We start from the raw sequence: 12,864 nt of genomic DNA, 5'->3' as shown, positions 1-12,864 counted from the left end.
AATAAATACCATATGGAGATCCAATTGGTCACCATGCCAGAACTAACCTTTGAAATAGGCTATGGTTCTAAATATGGGAAATGAAGAAGGAGGGGAGGGAGGGGGGAGGGGGATGGGAATAGAGAAAAAGAATAAAAGATCTTTTGTTTCCTTTACGAAAGAGAGAAGGCTCATTGCTCCAGACAGTTTCTGGAAGGATTTGCTGTTCCAGGACACTTTTCTACCAGAATATAGTCATGACATTTCTCAGTTCCTGCTGTTTGTCATATTCCATAGCAATCTGGGACCTGACAGAAGCAAAGGATTTTTCTGAAATTGATTCAACTAGCATTGCATCCACCCACTCACATGCAAAAAGTCCCAAAGTATCATCAGTCAGAGATAATTTTCTGAAAAACTTGAACTCCTTGACTCTCTCAGGAACCATGACAAAACTCCACAGCTTTAGCAATGATTTAGTCAATGAAACCCAGTTTTTTTCCATGGCCATTTTTCCTTTCTATTCTCCACAGTCTGAAACCACATAAACATTCCAATGCTGTCTTATCTGAAATAGCGTGGAAGTCAAGTCCTTCTCACGGTTTTGTATACCGGCATCACATTTAGGCATTCCTCTTCTTTTGTCTGAACTAGGTAACTAAATATAACTCATCACTTCTTTTTAGGACATGCTGTTAGAAACATTTTATATGACAGAAAGGTGGATGTGCCTTTCCTCTTGTCACAATAGGATTTTGACTGATCTGCTCAACACCATGGTTGCAGCTCTTGAGTTAGACTGTTGCAAGCACAAGAATTTCTGGTGGCATTGATAGTTATGCTTCAATATTAGTGAGCTTTATTGAGAGAGTGGCAGTCTATGCAAGGATACCCAGCTGCTGATCACATTATGGATATAATGGGAAACCCAACTCCACACATAGTGTGATAAATGTAATGGGTAACTCTTGCCCAGCTATGTGTTTGGGATGGGAGAAACTGAAATACCTGAAACTGTATTTCCTGTTTCTAGGTCAGGATGAGAACTAGAGGCAATAAAATAAAAAAAAAGAAAACAAAGAAAACCTCATGGTTCAATGGAAGTCCTAAGCCAGGTAGTTCTAATCACTGAAGACTGTAGGTTATGAGCACACACGTATGTTTATATATATATAGGTAGGGAAAATTTATTCTATATTGTCCTGCTGAGTATGAGCCTGTAAGAGAGAAAACTCTCCTGTTGTGATGAATATATGTGTGTGGCCTAGCATCAGCTGAGCAAAGACATAAGAGGTGTGTGGAGAGGAACAACTGGGACTGAAAGAGAGAACTGAGGAAGGAGCATCTGGGGACCCTCAAACAACCCAATAATTTCAAGGGATATAACTTCACAGCATGTATTAAAATTAAATCAAGCGAATGAGTTGACTGTTGAAGAGGGAAGCTTTAATGCTCATAAAATACAATGAACTCATTTAAATTGTCAGGGGATATGTAAGCGGACTGACTTCAAACCAAGCAACTGTTTGTCTCCTTGTTTGGCAATTACTAAGTTTTAGTATTATTAATGTCTGCTAAATCTTAGGGTGGGCAAAGCCAACATCTGCTTCCATGGCTGTGTTCATTGAAGTTTGTTCAGGAAGAGAAAGTCACTGGGATCTATTGAGATATTCTAATCATCTGCAAAATTTTAGAAGTAACAAAAATATGTTTAGGCATAAAATGGAGAGATCCAAGGGAGCAGCTAGATTCTTGAAGTTCTCACTCATTTTCCCTAGACCCAATTTTGAACTTTCTCAGTTCAGAGGATGCTTCTCTACTGTGAATTCAAGTTTATCTAAAACATACTGAAAAACAAGTTACATTACATCAAATTTCAGTCAGGTGTTTGCTGAAGCTGTGTATTGCTCAACTTTGCAGAAAAGGACTTGGTTATCCTGAGGGACAACAAGCTGAGCATGAAACAACAACATGCCTTTACTGCAAAGAAAGCTGATGATATCCTGGGCTGTGCTAGATGGACTGCTGCCAGGAGGTGGAGGGAGGTCACCCTTTCCCTCTCCTCAGGGCTAGTGAGGCCACACCTGGAGCACTGTGGCCACTTCTGGACTCCCTAGTACAAAAGAGTCATGGACACACTAGAGAGAGTCCAGCAAAGGGCCACAAAGGTGATGAAGGGAGTGGAGCATCTCTCCTGTAAGGGGAGGCTGAAAGAGCTGGCACTGTTCAGCCTGAAGAAGAGCAGGCTCAGGGGGATCTTATCCTTAAAAAGAAGATGCAGACAGGCACCTTGTTTTTCAGTGTTCTCCAGAGGCAGGACCAGAGGCAATAGGTGTGACCTGAAACCCAGGAGGTTCTGTCCAAACATAAGGAAACAAAATTTTGCTGACCCCTGATACAGGTGGCCTGGAGAAGTTGTCCAGAGTTTCCATCCTTGGGATGTTCAAAAGCTGTCTGGGTATGGTCCTGGGTAACCAGCTCTGGGTGGCTGCGTGGGAGACTGCACCAGTTGACCTTTAGACACCCCTTCCAGCCTCATTCAGTCCATAATTCTGATACATGTGAGAGATTCCTGGGAGGCTATTTATTCCTTGCACAATAGAAAATCTAGTTCAACTGCCTCAAATAATTTAGTATCTTCATTGATAGATCAGTTGAAAGAAAGAAAGATCAGCTGCACCGTGACTGATATTCTATCTTTTTGATGGACTTCTGAACACAGAGTACTTTATTTTGCATTCTCCAATATGATTTTATTCTTAGACAGTTTATAAAGGGTGGGTAAATGCTTACTAGGGGGAAAAAAGAAGTATAAACTTTGCAGTAACAAGTGATATCAAATCTTATAAGCAGGTCAAGATGAGGTGTAATGCACAGTTTCTAATAGTGGTTAGCCACCTATTGACTGACTTTAAAACTATTTTAATTGACTGATTTTAAACTATTTTACTGAATGGTTTTAAAACTATTGATTATTTATTATGACTTCTATTAATCATTCATTTTTACTAACCATGTAATATCTTCCCATTTTTTGTTTTTAAACTGAATTTGATACAAAATCATACCTCCAATGAAAATTAAAAAAAAAAACAAGGTAAATGCAGAATATTAGAGTCTTGGTAATGTATGAAAATACTGAGTTTTAATTATTCTTTGTTTTTGTCTTGTCACTCTTGCTATGCCAGGATGTGTAGGCCTGATTAATTTTGACTCACACAAATACTTATTAGGTATACAAGCACATTTCAGTCTTCGAATTTATAAAATTTAAGTTTTACCCGTAAATTTTTCAAGAACCCCATTTTATAAGGGCATTAAGGAGTTCTTCACAGCAATAAAAACTTGGCTAAGAATTTAGGGAATGATCCTTTTATTTAAATGCTGAGACAGATATTTCTTGAAGTTAGGGAAAAAAAAAAAAGCTTTAGAAAGCTTTGCTTTTTAATCAAATATGTTTGATTACTGTTCCAAGAGGAGTTGTTTATAAGCACACTAAAAGCACAAACTGATGCTGGGCCTGATTTAATGGGAAGCTGCTGTACAGTCCTTTTGTTAACTTTATAAAAACATTTGTTAAGAAGGACATCTAGTGGGTCATCTGGTTCAGCAGCCACAGTGTAGCTATTTGTGTTGAATTCCTCCTGGGTTGAAGGGAGGAAGGGTTGAAGGACAAAAGGCACAGAGGTGAGGCTGAACTGCTTGTCCAGCATACCTCTTCTCCCTCTCCAGCTCTGCTGTTGTGGGCATAAAGGTTTGCCTGCAAACTTCTCCGTCCTAAAGCTCTTCTCCGTTCAGAGTGTTTTGGATGACATTGGTTGAGTCTCAGAAGTAGAGACACAGACTCAGTAGTAGTTTGCTTTCCATTTGATGTTATTCAGGTAGCAATAGTACAAAGTGAAAAATCTTTAACTCATTCTGCTTTCCCACTAAAATAAACAGAATCATAGAAATATCTTCAGTTGGCCAGACTAAGGCTTGGATGAATGTTTGGAGAAGGTCTTTCTGCTGTTGTCAAGAGCTGTTCTCCCATGGGAGTGGGTGGGAGTTTGACTGTGTGCGGTTGTCATCCTGTGTCCCGGCTGCTCTGCTCTGTTCTGGAATGCAGGAAAGGTCTATTCCACCCTGAGTGTCTCCCACTGGCTCCCCTTCAGGGCTTGATTTTCAGGCCTTGTAGGAAGGAGACCTTTTCCATGTGGATGAAGTGCACCATAGACTGTTTGTAATGATATATGTGGGAAGAGTTCTTTCCTTTGCAGCTCCTACTGCTCATTGTGGTGGTTTCATTTCTTTCTCTGCCAGCAGGTTGCTAGAACCCTCACCAGGCTTTGTAGGCATGTGGGATATTTCTTTCCTACTTCTTAGCACTCATGTGGAAGATGAGTGTGCACTCCACAGCCAGTGAGCCGTTCTGCCACTGCAGGCTAAATAAATAGCCCTATATCATGTTTCCTTTGACAGTAAATTCTGTAGTATACAAGCATGTTGCTCAGGAGTCATAGTTTAGGTCATAGAAACCCCTCATTGGGTACTCGCTGGTGGGGCTGTGTGAGGAGAAGAGAAGCTCTTGACTCTCTGTAAGTGCTGCTCAGCAATAACAAAAACATCCCTGTGTTACCAACACGGCTGCCAGCACAAATCCAAAACACAGTCCCATACCAGCCACTGTGAAAAAAAATTAACTCTACCCTAGCCAATACCAGCACACCATTGTCATTTGAGATCCTGGGCTTAGAAAAATGTCTGGACTCTTTCACTTTCCTTTTCATTACAATTTCCAGGCACTTAAGACTCCAAGTCCACTATTTTGCCAAGTCAAGAAGGAAGACTAATGTTGCTTTCATTAACAATGCTTCCAACATCGTGCTTGCTGAAGAGAATATCCATGTAACAGACAGCTTTAGTGCATGATTCTTTTAATCCAATACTAGTCTTTGACCAGAAAGGAGTTATGGAACAATTTCCCCATGATGTACTTTGTACTTATCCCTCTGTAAACCTCAATTTGCAAAGAAATCTTGAAGTGTGGAATTCTCTTAGTGGACTTTATTTGAGCTAAACTTTAGAGATTTGGTTCTTTAGCTGATGGGAGAATACAGCCTGCAGGGTCAGAGAGAGACACAATTAACTATATTGATGAAAAATGGTAGTGAAGAAAGGTGGCTTCCTGAAAAGGATGACTCTGACAGTGTAACAGTAAAACAAAAACCCACTGCTTCCATGCTCTTACTAGGTTATGGTTCAGCTGCTTTGGCCTTAGCATCAGTCTACATGGAGCTCCCTGTCAGTTACCACGTCACATCTCATTCACTTCTGCACTGTGTCATTGCTCTCATGGAGAGAACAGGCAACTCAGAGAATTTCCTTTGCTGTTACCTGATATACCATTATTCACCTCTTATCATTTTAGCAAAGTAGTTACACTGCTGTCAGAGGTAATGGAGAGCATGCCGCTAAGAAAATTGGCTGTAATTTATTTATCAATTGTTTCTGCATACCACAAAAAGAGACCATCTACTTTACGGCTGGGTCTAAGGTACCTGAGAGCCCTTGAAGTTCATGGTTTTCCGGTATTCTAAGTTCTACTTATGGCTTTTCCTGTATATGACACACAACACCACCCCTGTGGTCTTCAAGGCTGATTTCTTCTTTGCTTTCTTTAGTCACAAATCATTCTGAGGCGTCCCTTAAGTGCATTTGTATTGTTAAGTGCACCGGCCTGATTTGGTGTTAATTCAATTTGAGTGCCCTTAATATCTTGCGGGAGTGAGGCAATGCATGAGAGCTGTACCTTGTAAAAACAGGTTCCAGGTCTGCCTGAGAGCAAAGCACCTTTCCCACAGCAATTTACCAAAGTTGCTGATAAAATTTTCATAAGGAAACCTTTTTAGTCTGACCCTATTGTGTTGTTCCACCATTAAGAGTTGGGGAACTGAGACTGTATTCTGGTGACAGTTTATCACTATCTCCATTATTTTAGTGTATAGACAGCCTACTGATGGGTCACAGCCTGCATCCTGTCCTCTTACAGTGTGGAAATGGCTTTCAGAGCTGGAGCCCAGAGGCCCAAGTATGCCAGCTGCTGCATTCGTATGTCAATACAACTGAAGTGAACTCTAAATAAACCAGTCACCCCTAACCTTCAAATGATGGGAGATGGGACATTTTAGTGCATTTAGGGCCAAGCAGAAAGAAGAAAAAGCAGAAATAGGAACAGTTAGCCCTGAGGAATGTGTGGAATAAACTTTTTCATTGAAGAAATTTCTAACAATTGAGATATTAAGCCAGTTTTAAAGATGGAAAGCCAGTTTTAAAGTAATTGGGGAAAGCAAAGGCTACATTCCTATATGAGGACTAATTCTGGTCTCAAATAAGTTATTGTACATCCTGAAGAACTTCAACATTGCCTGAAAAAGTTTATCTTACAAAGGTGAGCTCCTGTCCAGTACCAAGAAAAGCGTCCATCTGTGTGGCAGATTGTGTCTCTACACTGCTTTTGCCCCACAAACCCTGGAGAGCAGGGAGCTGCAGCAAGGGAGTCTGAATGAAGGGTTCAGCTGCTGCGTATGTGATTTTCCAGAAGCCGTAAGTTCTCTCATGCTGTATGAACACTTTTTTTAGCTGCATTTTCAGAAAGCATAACCAAAGTTATGATAACTAGTATTTTGTAGGAAAAATGAGAACAATAAAATAATGAAATAAACAAGGAAAAGAAGATGATAAAGAAGACAGAGTCAGAGAAATGGTAGAATGAGGGGGAGAGGAAAAAAGGAGAAGGAATGAGGAAGAAGAAGAAAGATTATCATAAAGTTATGTGGGAGGGAGGGAGGGAGGGAGGGAGGGAGGGAGGGAGGGAGGGAGGGAGGGAGGGAGGGAGGGAGGGAGGGAGGGAGGGAGGGAGGGAGGGAGGGAGGGAGGGAGGGAGGGAGGGAGGGAGGGAGGGAGGGAGGGAGGGAGGGAGGGAGGGAGGGAGGGAGGGAGAATTGCCTTTGACATCAGTGAGTACTGGATCACACCCCAGGTGAAAAAACAATAGCTTTGCTTCCAGTTGTACCAACTGGATGAATAAATCAGAGCCTTTTGCTTTGTTCTGTGTATTTCTTGCAGAGGAATTTTACAGTCCAAATATGTGTGGCCAAGGCAATCTGATTAATTATTGGATAATGCTTGAGGCAAGCACAGAGTTACAGTTATCTAGTTAGTCATCTATCTAGTTAACCAGCTAGATAACTATGTTGTAGAGGAATTTATAATACCTTTGAGCATCAGCCTCTTGATCTTCAGGGGTATTCAAAGAAGAGAGAGATAAGGCAATACTTTCTATGTGTTATTAAGAGAAAGAGACAGCAAGTATTTAGACGTATGTTTCTCTAACATACAGTATTATGGTCTAATGCTTGTAGTCTACTTCCAATTACTTCTCAACAACTGTGAAAGTTTTCAGCACAAAGAGCTGGATGCATTTCACATTGAGCACTTGCCCTTCACCAACTGAAGAACTTGAACTGCACCACTGTGTTATGTGCTGCAAACTACCCTGTCACATACAAACGAGGCAGAAGTGGCAAAGGGCAGAGTAGGCATCATGATAGGCCCTGTGTATTTGTGTCCTGTTCTGCTTTGTCTCCCTGCACCCCTGAGATCAGTAGCAAACCTGGCACTGCAGGATGCTGTGGAAGTGCTGGGTTACCTGAGGAAAGTGCCTACAAGCTTGATTCAGCCTCAGCTTTGTTCTATGATTTATGCTGGCCCTCCAAGCTACCCAGTCTCTCCATAGCTTTTCCTGATTTCTGCATAATGCCTTATTTTTGAGCGTGGAGTGAATATAGTTTGCCATATCTTTCCTATTCAAAACACTGCGAAAATTTTCTCTTTTTTTTTTTTTTTTTTTTTTTTTTTTTTTCCCCAAGCTGAGCTGAACATGGAGAGTTAGTGATTTCAGAGAAGAGCCCTCGAGGATGTTCTGGATGACCTCCTGTGAGACACATTTCTTTGATCAGATATGGCTAGGGAGAGAAAGCCATGAAGGTAAAGTGGCAGGTGCTGTGCCACAACACAGTAGGGCCAAAAGCACGTGCTCCTTTAAGATGCATAGGTAAATTCCACAGCAGCTGTAGCAACACACTGGGTTAGGAGGTCCTTCCTGATGGATCAGCAGCAGATCAAAAAGGGAATAGAAGGAGTTTCACTATCTTGCTCTCACACTACAAAGCAATTCTAGGGACACAGATGGTTATAGTTATTGCAATAAGTTCTGGGATTTTTAAGAATTCACGGGTGAACGTTGTTTGCAAGGAATTTTAGGGGTGGAAAGTCTGTATTAGAAGGATTTGTGCTACCCTTCAAGTAAGAGAGAGAGAAGTCTATGTGAGAGACGGGACACAGCACCGTTCTCTGGAGTCTTCCAGCATTGCTTTGCTTCCATCTAAGGATAAATAAATGCCTCTGTGTATGGTGTTTTTAGAGAAAGCTCCAGTTCAATCAGGCAAATAGTCTTTGACTTCCTAATCTAGTGAGAAATGGAAATGCTCTTCTCTTTCCCTTCCTCTTCATTAGTTTATGTACATCAGCTCCCATCATGTTTACTCGTGAAGAAGTGGTTTCAGTAGGACTGCTATCTTTGTAGCTTTTTCTATAAACACTCAAGCCCCATTGTATAACTTAGATGGAAGCAAATAAGCATTCAAATGAAACAGAAAACCTCAGGAGATCTTGCTGCCAGGACATAAGTTGTGTAGTCAGGAGAAAAATAGCCAAAAATAAGAAGCTATGGGCCATGCCTCATGTTAACAGAGACACAGGTGTTTCCCCTGACTATTTTGAAGAAAGGCCTCAGCCAAGCTCTCTCCACATGGCTTCAAGTGGGAATGCATCTTATTGCTCAAGATGCTAAAAAAATTGAGTGATTTACACTCTTCTAAACCTACTATGCACTTCCACTGTTAATCATACACAATCCACAACAATGGCACTCTCTTTGTGCACCACGTTGGAAGTGTCTGTGTATCATATATTCAAATTAAATTGTGTGCTTGAGGGAGCTCGTGATCCCCAGCATACTTCTGTGGCAGCATGGTTTGCAGACTCCGTGTGCTACTTGTGAACAATCTATTGTGTATGTGACGGCAAGCTTGAATCTCTGCCTGGGATTATCTGAAAACTCTGGAACTTGCCAGCAGGAAAATTTACAGCTAAACAATTATATTGTTGAAACTCTGACAAATCCACCCCAGTTTATGACTTTGAAAATCGGGCTAGGTGTATGCAACAGAATATATTATACACTGTAACACAGCCTCCTGGGGGCTGCATTATAGAGTCTGTTTACTTTGACTGACACATTTCATTTTCCTTTTCTTCCAGACATTATTGCTGCAAATGATATCTCTGCTCAATATGGATTTTCTCCTCAAAAAACTGGTTAGGTATTTGGATAAACAACTTCTGAACAAGTTATTTTATTATTATGTTGATGGTTTTTGGAAGCAATCCAGCAATAATGCAATACCCACCCAACACAATGTAAAAAGCATCAAGTAGACCTGCATTATATTGGTTTATCAGACTACATGGAGGTGGGATTTCCGGAACTTCTCTCCAATAGAAAGTAGTTAAGAAAATTCCAAAGCTTCCAAAAGGAGTGTAGATACTCTTTTTTTCTACCCATCACTTTTCTATAAACAGAACTTTACATCCCCCCAAATAAACTGGTAACTTCTTGCCAAGGGCAAAATAAATTTCATTCAAGCACAGAATAACATTCATTTTACTTAAACAGGCAGAGATGTTATTGCAAAGTAAAACTACTCAGAAAAAGGAAAACTTGTTCTTAATCACAGTTTTTCCAGATAGAATCAGCACTGGGTCATGCAGAGTGGCAGCTCTTTTTTATTCATGCTGTACTGGTAACAGAAATTGGAAAGTCACTACAGTTTTCCAGTTTCTTCAGAAATTTCCACATCTTTGATGCTAAATGCCAGAAGAGATGGCAGTGACTGGTGACCGTGATATGCACAGGTACATTAGCCTGAAGAGTGGTGCTTTTTTTCCCTGTTCTTCCAGAGAAGAAGTAAAAGAGCAAAATTTCTTTTTGAGATTGTTGAGACTGACAAATAAATCATCCTTCATCTCACTCAGGAAGGACCAAAGAGCACCTTTTAGATAAAGAGATGGCTGAGAGATGGCATTTTTAACAGTGTGGGCCTGTGTTGTAAAACACAAAGCATACCTTTTAAGTATAATTTTATGAACAGAAAAAGTATATTTTGGTCTGTTGCATGAATCTTTTATCTACCTTATTCCTGCCATTTGTATTTCCTGCCATTTGGGAATATCCCAAATGGTCTCTGCTTCTCTTTGTTGTTTTATAATTCCTTTTGTACGGCAGCCAATGCTAACATTTCTTTCTGAGTGCGAAAGTTGCTTATGGTTTTGATGTACACGTACCGTACAGTCCTTGCCAAGTGCTTGGGGTGGACAATGTGCTTTCCGAGTTCATTAAGAAGAAAATTTGACCTTGTTCACCTTGAGGAGAGATAATTTCTGTGTTGAGTTCTTGCAGGACGTGAGAAATGTAGAAAAGCTGCTGAAGCAGAGGGGCAATGAACTCCGACAATAAACTTATTTCTGTAGTGCCTTTACAGCTACCAGTAATGGCCCTTGCTGTGCAGCACATGGGGAAAATAGAATGCTGGACAGGGGTGTGGGCTCCACCTAGACACTGAAAAACCTGCTGTGATTTGTTTCAGAAGATACTCAGAATGGATCTCAGAGAAGCCTCAGTGCCATCTGCTTCCTATGCTCTGGTATAGCTCTTGCTCTGTTATGGAAAGTAGGGATGACTTGGGCTCATTTATTTTTCCCTTATCACTCTAGTTTGCAGGCTGCGTGCAGGCTCTCTCTGGCTGAATACCAGCAGTGTGCTCTGATCTGAGACAATGTAGCCACAGGGCTGGGGACACTGCTCCCTGGAATAAGGGATGTTCCCAATTCTGCATTGTTACACTCCCATGGAATTTTTCCCATCATCAGGGAATCCCAAGAAATTAAGTTAGGGCAACACTGGCGCAAATGCAGCACATACATAAGCTCACATTCCTTTATGTCACTGAATTTAAGCTGTTTATTTATGTGTTATAGTGTAAATGGGACTAGAGGTTTAGGCAATAGCTAGTATCTTGTAAATAAAAGTGTATAATAATTCTGTTATGCGGTCATCCTGTATTCATCTTTATTAGAGGTCATCAAAATGTGGACGGAGAGAACAAAGGGCAAGTCACTCACTGATCTTTTCTTGCAGTGTCTTCAACTTACTTTCTGCAGCATGATAATTTTCAAGGCTTTCTCTGCGTTCACAGCTGTCCCTACCCTTGACCAGTTAGTGCTAAATCTGGCTGACACTTTGCTGAGGACTGAAAAGATTCTAAGCACTTCCTATGGCAGAAGTGGCTTCTATTTTTGGCTTAAAGATTGAGCAAATTGAAGCACAGGCTTTTCAGTAAAGAAGTGCTTCACCCAAGAATGTTTTACTCTCTCAGCAAGTGCTCTGCACTCCAACACTGAAAGTAGCCCAGATAATTTACTTCATTCTGGAAAGAAAGGTAAAGTTGTAGGGGAACTGAGTAAATCTGTCCACTTAAGAAAATCATACTGTTTGCTGATTGACCCTGATAACAATTTTTTTAGCGTTTTTCCTGAAAATTCTATTTTGGGAAGAAGTGGGGATATACATCTGAAAAAAAAAGACATGTACTCCCAGTTATTCTCAATTTGCAACCACTTCAGATTCTCTATGTTGTTTCTTTTCTGCAACTTCAGTCAGTAGAACAATGGAAGATGGAAGTAGAAACTTGCATTTATACATTAATATACATACACAATTATAATTGTTTGTGCCTCCACCTTCTAGAATCCACAGAATCTCAAGCTTCATGACTGAGTGGAATTAAAAGGGGCCCAGTCACCCCTGCCTGGCTGTTTTGTATCTTGTATATGTAATTTATGGGAACAGCTAGCAGCAAACACAGATAGTGTAGGGATCTGCTGAGAGTGTGTATGAATAGTGTCTTACTTTCAATGGAGTCCTGAACAAGAGGCTATGGAGGATCTACCAAGACCTAGACCAGTATTTAAAACCTGCCACTCACACCAGAAAGCTGGTGCTCACTTTGAGATCCCATGTCAGCTCCTTAAATCAAACCCTTCAGACTCAGGAATGAAGTAAATAAATTATAAGCTTTATTGATTGTGTCTGCTGTGTGAATGTTCTTTATCATTGACTAAACCGTTCAAACCATTGTCCCAACATGGATCAGGCTCCCCGTAAAACCCGAAATGGCTGCTCAAGAGGGAGCAGAAATGTTTTCTTTCGTTGATCCAAGATTCTGTCAGAGAGAGGTTTGATCTCTACAACTTTACAACATCCATATGGTCAGGAATGAATTAGTTGGCTCCTTTGACTGGGATATGTGATCAGAGTCTTAGATTGGACAGAAGCCACCCTGATACGGCCTTTTATTTTTATTTTATTTGTTTTTGTTTTGTTTTGTTTTTATTTTTCTTTTAAGAAGTATTACTGAATTCCTCAAGATTTTTGTAGCAGTGGCCCCAATTTGTCCCTTACTCAGTCTCTTGGTCTGTTATCCCATCTGAATGACTCACTTGACTTCAACTAAATTACTGGTATAAACGCATTTTAGACTTCTCCTCTAGATAATGGAGATAGTGCTGGTGATTGCTGGTTAGGGGTGATTTTGGGGGAAGGGATTGTTTTTGCTCCTGCTTTAAAACAAGGAGGGGTGGTAAATCACAAGCATCTTTCTTGGGATGGAGATAATAAATCACTCTTCCCAGGTGAAATCTTTTATTTATGCCTTGGGATTCCAT

Source organism: Cyanistes caeruleus, chromosome Z, assembly GCF_971803275.1.
Source record: "Cyanistes caeruleus chromosome Z, bCyaCae1.hap1.1, whole genome shotgun sequence".
In the NCBI taxonomy this organism is placed as follows: domain Eukaryota; kingdom Metazoa; phylum Chordata; class Aves; order Passeriformes; family Paridae; genus Cyanistes; species Cyanistes caeruleus.
The sequence above is the reverse complement of the archived record's forward strand: the minus strand, read 5'-3'. Positions refer to the sequence as shown.